The 8,097-nt window shown below is 32.3% G+C and overlaps 2 non-coding genes across 2 annotated transcripts; both read right to left on the minus strand.

Annotated features, from left to right (window-relative positions):
* Positions 1-210: 210 nt before the first annotated feature.
* Positions 211-282, minus strand: TRNAC-GCA (transfer RNA cysteine (anticodon GCA)). The gene has a single exon. It is a non-coding gene; the product is annotated as a tRNA-Cys (tRNA).
* A 120-nt stretch (positions 283-402) lies between these two features.
* TRNAK-CUU (transfer RNA lysine (anticodon CUU)) lies at positions 403-471 on the minus strand. Its single transcript has one exon. It is a non-coding gene; the product is annotated as a tRNA-Lys (tRNA).
* Positions 472-8,097: the final 7,626 nt, after the last annotated feature.

The following is an 8,097-nucleotide window of genomic DNA, read 5'->3' on the forward strand; positions in this document are numbered from 1 at the left end:
ATACTTTCTGTTTCCACCCGTGCAGTGCACGAGTTCAAAAACTAGTTTAGTATAGTTTAACAACCAAAATTGAAAATCATTCCTCTTTTTACCAACACTTTTTTTTCCCTTACAAGGCCAATTAAATCATTTCGATGGAGGGAAAATTTGAAATAAAAATGACTTTGATCTATATAAGTCAGTTTCTAAATTTAAACAAAACGTAATATGAGGGCCCAACCGGGTTCGAACCGGTGACCTCTTGATCTGCAGTCAAATGCTCTACCACTGAGCTATGGACCCTTGTGTCTTTAAGTTGTTTTTTGAATTAATAACAATAATAATATCCTGCACTAATCGTTTAACCAAAAAAAATTGAGTTTTACCTACCTTCTTGGTAATTAACAAAATGAATAGAACAATCGCCCACCGTGGGGCTCGAACCCACGACCACAAGGTTAAGAGCCTTGCGCTCTACCGAGCTAGACGGGCTTATTGCTCAAAATAGTTCATATTTCGTAATCAAACTTTTGTCAGTCTGTGTTGAACCTAGTCCATAATTGGTAATTACACCTTTATTGATATTTAGAGGTCAAAAATCATAATGAGATGAGTTATTATTTTGAGATATAGAAAGTGACATCTTTTGCTACTTAAAAGTGAAATAATATAAAGTGGACCAAAAAGATGGATAGTGTGAGATATGAGCTCTTTATTAGAGAATAATTTGAGGTATTAGTAAAAGAAATTATTGTGTGTTTTAAGTTCATTTTATAGGTGAGGTGTAATCAATTAGGTCATGATCGATACATATTCGGCGGATCCACGTCATAAGTAAGACTTATTATAAATTATTAATTATGACGTCTCGGGATATCAAGAAGTTACTTTTTTTTTAGGTGAAAGCCCAAAGGCTTACTTCATTAACGAAAGATCAAAATTAACAGCATTGTTCGCAATCGGAGGGAGTCCGTCCGACCACTCAACTCTACCAAGGACCCTAGGTGTGATGTGCGCTAAATAAGGTGCTACACTATTGTTTTCACGACGAGTATAAGATCAAGAAGTTACTTTTAATACTTATTGTTACGAGTAACTTCAATTCTTGATATCCCGAGATCGATACATATTCGGCGGATCTACATCATAAACAACTAAGCAAGGCTTAGTTGATGTCCCGAGACCCCATAACAAATATATGGGATAGGGGTGTAACCGAGCCGATCTGAGCTCGAGCTCGAAAGGGCTTGGAATCGGCTCGGAATTCTCCGAGCTCAAAAAATTAAAGCTCGGAATCAGCTCAGATTAGGCACGAGCTCAACTCGGGCTCGATTCGAGCTCAACTCGAGCTCGCTTCGAGCTCAATTAAATCATTATTTTTTTTACTTTCTTTAACTTTTATATCTAATTAAAAATAGGGTTTTTTTAAGGAACCATTTAAGGAAAGAAAACAACCATTAATTCTCTAAGTATGGTAGTTATGAGTTTATAATTTAAAATCTCATGATATATTGGTTTATTTCTTTCCTTAGATGACTCCTTATCATGTGCCCATTTGGCACATGATAGAAAAACCCTTTAAATATAAGGGTTTTTTTTATAACTACTACCTTTGTACTACACTGTTTTAAGAACTACTACCAAAATAATTTTCGTTTAAAAACTACTACCAATAAGTTTGTTATTTTAAAAAAACACTACCAAATCTCATCTAAAGCCAATAAAACACAATCTCAGCCATTTATTTTTGAATTTCCATCAAGTAGTAAATTTTATCGCTTTAACCAGTTACTTTGATGAAGTTTAAACAACTTTTTTACCTTAGATAGGTGAATTAGATGAATCTAGGTTAAAGTGATTTTGCCCCAAAATGATTGGCAAACGGTAGTATTGGTTGTGTTAAAGGGATAAAATGTATAACTTAAGATGAAAAGTCGAAAATAAATGGCCGAAATTGTGTTTTACTGGGGTTTGGATGAGACTTGGTAGTGTTTTTAAAAAAAATTAAACTTACTGGTAGTAATTTTTAAACGAAAATTATTTTGGTAGTAGTTCTTAAAACAGTGTAGTACAAAGGTAGTAGTTATCAAAAAACCCTAAATATAAATATCAAAATATGGTGATTTTCCCTAAAATAAACATGCTGCACTTATGTTATTAAATAGTGTAATCATATAATTATTCAATTACTTAACATACATGAATATAATATAAGTAGGTTGTAGGTTATATTTTTAAAACTATTAAAAGGTAAATCAATCAAGCTAGATTTCCAAAAGATATAATATTCTATAATTATTTTGATTTCATTTAATGCATATATGTAATATATTTATATAAATATATAACCTCTTAAAATTGTATGGCTAAATAGTAAAAGCAGCTATGTTAGTTGTGAATAATTGTATTAACATCTCACTAGCTACTAACATTGGATATAATAATATGTTTATAATCACTCATTTGAATAGTCAAAGTGACTATATTAGCAAGGCGAGTAGTGAAAGTAATAGAAGCACAATGGGAGTAATGAAACTATCAATATTCATGCGGCAGTAATAATAAAAGTAACAACGACGAGAGTAGTGAAAATAACCATTGTATAACGAATGTAATAAGAGTAACAATATTAATAATAAAAGAAAGCATATATATGAACAATTAGCTAAATAATTGATTTAAGTAAAATATTAGTAGCGAGTGTAATGAATTTGTCTCATAATTTATTTAATCGTGATTTTAAGATATGGCATAGAAAAATATATTAAAGTTTTATTTAATTGAAAATAATTTTTAATGTTAAATAGAGGTAGCCCGGGGCCCGGGCGTAGCCGTACACCAATAGTAATAATTAAATACTCCCTCCTATTCTACATAACCTTCTCTCTTTCCTTTTTCATCTATTCACAATACCTTCCCTATTTCCTTATTAAGTAAAGTTTTATACTTATTTTAATCACATCACCCCACAACAATACCGCACCTCACCCCACAACAATACTTATTTTAATCAACTTACCCCATAATAATACTTATTTTATTCACCTCACCCACAATAATAACCACAATACCTTTCCTCTCTCCAATTACCTAACCCCACCACAATACTTTACCTTATTTTAATCTATCTCCTTAATTCTAGTGCCCCTCATAAATAGGGAGGTTTATCTAGAATAGGAGGGAGTATAATATTATATCTTAAAAAACTATTCATCCACATCTTACAAATCTCTACCCTAACCATCGAGTAAAGTAAACTACAAGGACCTAAACTTTGCATAAAACTAACTATGAGGACCTAAAATATTAATAGAGAGTTTTAAGGACCCCAAATTAATCTTTCCGTCAAATTTAACGTGGGTCTCTAGCAATTGCATAGTTGTTGCTGCATCACTTGCATTGTTGTTACTTGTCCTCGTCTGTTTACCCATGATACAAGTAATGAGAATTCTTTTTAAAACTCTTTCATTGACTTTTTCGAGTAAGTCTTCAAAGAAACAGTTTCTAAATAAATTTATTGAGAGAGTATTTTATATTTTTAAGAAAAATGATACTAAAGGTAATAAAATAGGTACAAATCAAAATTAAAGATAAAATAGGTATATTTATTATGTAAATAGGTACAAAATTACTATGTTACGATCAACAATAAAAGGGTTACGTAAAGCAAATAAATAGGTACAAAAGATTAGTCTCTTAATAACTTAAGGAGAGACCGTCTCTCCTATATTTTAGTGTTATCAAATATGGTCAGGTAAAATCCAAATTTCATTCTTTTTCATTCTTTTGTAGGTGTTCTAATTATAATTCCCTATAAAAAAAGGTGTTCTAATTATAATATCCTATTGTTTTTATTTCATATAAAGATTATTGAACATAAATATAACGTAAAAGGAAACTGAAAAAATAAAGGAGGAGTCAATAAGTAAGAAGTAAGATGAAGAGGGAAGGGACATAAGTAGTATTGTAGTTAGGGATGAAAAAAAATACGATACGATTTTATTATATATATAAGATACGATTAATGCGTTTCATTTATATGAATTTCCTATTCTATAACTTTCCATATATACAATACGGTATTCATCAAATTCGAATCGGAGACGTATTGACAATATTTAAAGACGATGGGTACAAATACTAAAAAAGTGAGATCTTAAAATCGAATATTTGATACGGTTTTTAAGACCGTATTAATATCCGGTTTTGCTCACTCCTAATGTCCTAAGTGTAGTATTGTGTATTAGTATGATTTTTATTTTTAATTATCTGGAATTGTCTCAATTTTTTTTAACAATGACTGGTGGCGGATTTTACTAACAAAAATATACTCAAAACGGTAATGATGCAACTATAAATAATACGTCAAAACAGAATAAATGACATTTCCTGGAAATGAATGAATTTAAAAAATTAAAAGCAAATTCTCATTTAAGACGGGTATATTCATCTCAAATTTAAGAGGGTCAAAATGTCAAATATACCCATGTGAGATGAATAGATAAAGGTAAAATTCATAGGGAAAAGCAAAATATTTGTCCTATATACTTATGTGATATAATATTTGACCCATTTAATATTAAGACGATGAATACATCCATTTAAGGAAGACTTGTTAAATATTGAAGACAAATAAGCTTAAATAAACATAAAAGATCAAAAAAAGTAAAAAAGAATAAAAAATAAAAGATCAATTACGAAGGAAAAAAAAAAGTGAAAATAAAGACAGCCATGCAAATGCAACTATGCAATAATGAAGTGCTACAAACTGGACTGGAGAGTAGAAACCTCCGTCAAATTTAACGGAAATAGAATTTGGGGTCCTTAAAGCTTCCTATTAATACTTTAGGTCCTCATAGTTAGTTTTATGCAAATTTTAGGTCCTTGTTCTTTACTTTACTCCCCTAACCATCATACTTTACTTTTTGAGAAAAAAACCTTAATTTCATGCTGTTGTGTTTAATTAAAAAGAAAATTTATCAATTGGGCTCAAAAATATTAGGATTAACTCAATGATACAATTTGCTTCGATTAAATAAAAACTAATAACCTTGAATATATTAAAAAAAAAAAAAAGCAATGACGATGGTAGTTGGAACGACAAGGTTGCGTACGGGGAGGACGAAGAGATTGTCAGCGACGTGAAGTGGTGGTGTGCGGGCCTCAGATTCTTAGCCTGGAGAATTTAACACCTGATTCTAACACCCGTAAAGTAGGGAGAGGAGGAGGCTGGTGCCCCGGTGGGGGAGAGAGGAGGTCGGCGCCAGTAGGTTTGATGGCGGGGAGGAGCAGCATGGTGATAGGGAATAAAGACTGGTGTTGAAAGGTACCCATAAATGTTAGGGAAAATAATGTTACATTGATGACCTAACCATCAGTGTAATAAAAGACAAAGAAAAAAAATGGAGTATAAACACAAATTCTCGTTTTAAATGGACATTTTTCGTCTTATTTTTCAGACGGGTATATGTGACCATTTTACAGTTAAATATAACCACAATGGTATAAATAGTGTTACAACTTATGGTAACTGGTTTTTCAATAGTGGTCACATTTAACTGTAAAATAGTTACAAAATCCCGTCTTATTATTTCAGACTAAAAAGGCCCGTTTGAAGCAAGACTCACTAGAGTATAAAAATGAGAGATTTGGACTTATTTTTGCAATCTATCACTAACATTACATCGGACATCGTTCCAAACTCCTTATTAAGTCCTAACCAAGTAACCATCATGGCATCATACGAGTATCATACTAGTAAATCATTTTATTACATCACATAAGGGCATAACATTTGATATTTAAGTCTTTCTAAGTTTATAATGTATAAGATTAAGGTATTGTGACAATAAAATACGCGGGCTCAAATCCTATTGGCTTTTCCTTTATATTGTTATCGTCTTGTGCCTCATTTGGAAAATTTTTTTGCCGAGAACACCTTTCGACTAATCTTTTTCTGCTAGTAGAGCTAAGCTAACTGGAATCCAAATGCATTATTTTCTTTTAAAGTTATGAATACATGAGAATGAATAGACCTATTTCCTTTATAATATAGGATTTTACATCGAAATAGAATCATATCATCTCTATTAATCGTTTATTTCAAATAGGAAACTGTTGAGTTTATGGATTCAAGTACCTAAGAGGGGGAGGGGGTGAATTAGGTACCCTTTTTAAAATTTTAACTTCAACTTTATTGGATTAAAGTAAGTTAAGTGAACAAAAGAGTTTAGAGGATACTTTGAATAATATTGAAAGATTGAACAAGTATCGCGATGAATGTTTGCTGAAGTATGAAAGCAACAATCGTTCTGACTGTATCTATTTGTCTCAGTTTGTGGAGTATTACTGCAGACCAAATACGACAGTATGATGAACTGTTGCTTCTAAGTTTAAGCGAAACAAAACAAACAAAGAAAGAAAGAAAGAAAGCAGCGGAATTAAAGAGATAAACAATGAACACGAGTTTTTGAATTGGTTCGGCAAATACTAAAGTGCCTACGTCCAATCTACCTTTTTATTACTTTCCTTTAGTGATCTACTCCGACAACTAAAAGACCCTTGTAATAAAAGACGCCAACCTACTCCGGTTGCAAAGCTAGTACAAGAACTACTCCGTTCTATGACAAGCTAACTCGCAATCTACTCCGATTGCCAACTCACAACCTACTCCGGTTGTCAAGAGTTAAAGACTACTCCGTCCTAAACTCTTCTAACACACTTAAAATGTAAAGGATCAAGTTTCCACTAACACATTCTTAACAAAGAATAGAGGTGGACAACTTTTACAAGATCAACACTTTTAAGCAAGAGAGTTTAGTATAGAAAAGCAACAGTGGCCACGACTGTAGAAACTGAAAGACACTTGAAGACTTTTAAAAGGATTTTGCAAGAGACACGATTTTAAGCTTTAAAACACTTTGCAAAACATGAAAGAATTAATTCAGAAAGTCTTAGGGATTTAATGAAGAGGGACTCGGTATTTATAGAGGAGGTGAGTGAAGGGGGTTGCTAGGGTTTTGAAGGGTCAAAAGGCTTTGCATGTGAGGAGCAATAGTAGCCACCCAAACACTTGCACCAAAGAGGAGTCTTTTGCAAAGGTGAGAATAGAGAAAGAAGGTTTGAAAGATAACCTTAAATGTTCATGCAAAATCAGAAAACAAAGGATGTGAGACAAGTCACAAGGTGACAAGTAATCACAAAAATGGCAAAAAGCAACTTTTGTTTTCTTAAAAACCAAGGGATTGAATTTGCACAAAGAGGAAACATTTTGAATAATTCAAACCATTCTTTATTGGATACTACCTCCTTAAATAAAAAATCTGAATTTCTCTTTGAAAAATGATAATCACGTGAAAGCATTTGAGAGAAAAAGGAAGCTTCAAGTTTTACGAGTTGTGGCCTAGTCCACTCAGCTGTTTGCTTGTTGAAGCAATAGTCATCTGGACTGTTTCTATTACTCTGCTATACTTAACTTTCTCACTTGTACATTAGATGACACACGACTAATTACAATGGGATTAATAACAACTCCAACACTTCTTAATCCAAGCTTGATTACATCATTAACCCTGAAAAGGTAAACTAAGATAACACAAATCAAATGGGCATGTTATCATCAACATAAGGAACCCAACAAATTCCCCCTTTGATGATGACAAGCCCCAAACGAATGTATAAGCAATGTAAACACCTTGATTCAAGATTTTTAACAAGCAAGATCAAATGATAGAGAAGGGACAATATTACCTTACCAAGGGCAAAAGCTAGAATCAAACTATCAAGACAATTTTACATTGCCCCAAACAAGAATCAAGCTAAGAAGGTTAGACAAGCCATTAGTTTAATCAATAAGCAAAGATTTAAGGCATGAGTTTACCTTTTCCCCCTCTTGACATCATCAAAAGGATAGGGATGTCACAAGCATTAGAGTGCAGATTTTTCATAAGAAAAACACAAAAAGACACATGTAGATGTGACAAGGTAACAAGGTCAACATAAATAAAGATTAGGCATAGGCTAATCAAGGTTCAACATAGCTAAAGAGAGTTTAAAGTACACCACCAAGTGTTCAAAATAACAAGCAAGAAAATAAGTCTTAGAAAGGCACAACCAAGG

Source organism: Silene latifolia, chromosome 4 (assembly GCF_048544455.1).
Source record: "Silene latifolia isolate original U9 population chromosome 4, ASM4854445v1, whole genome shotgun sequence".
Classification (NCBI taxonomy): domain Eukaryota; kingdom Viridiplantae; phylum Streptophyta; class Magnoliopsida; order Caryophyllales; family Caryophyllaceae; genus Silene; species Silene latifolia.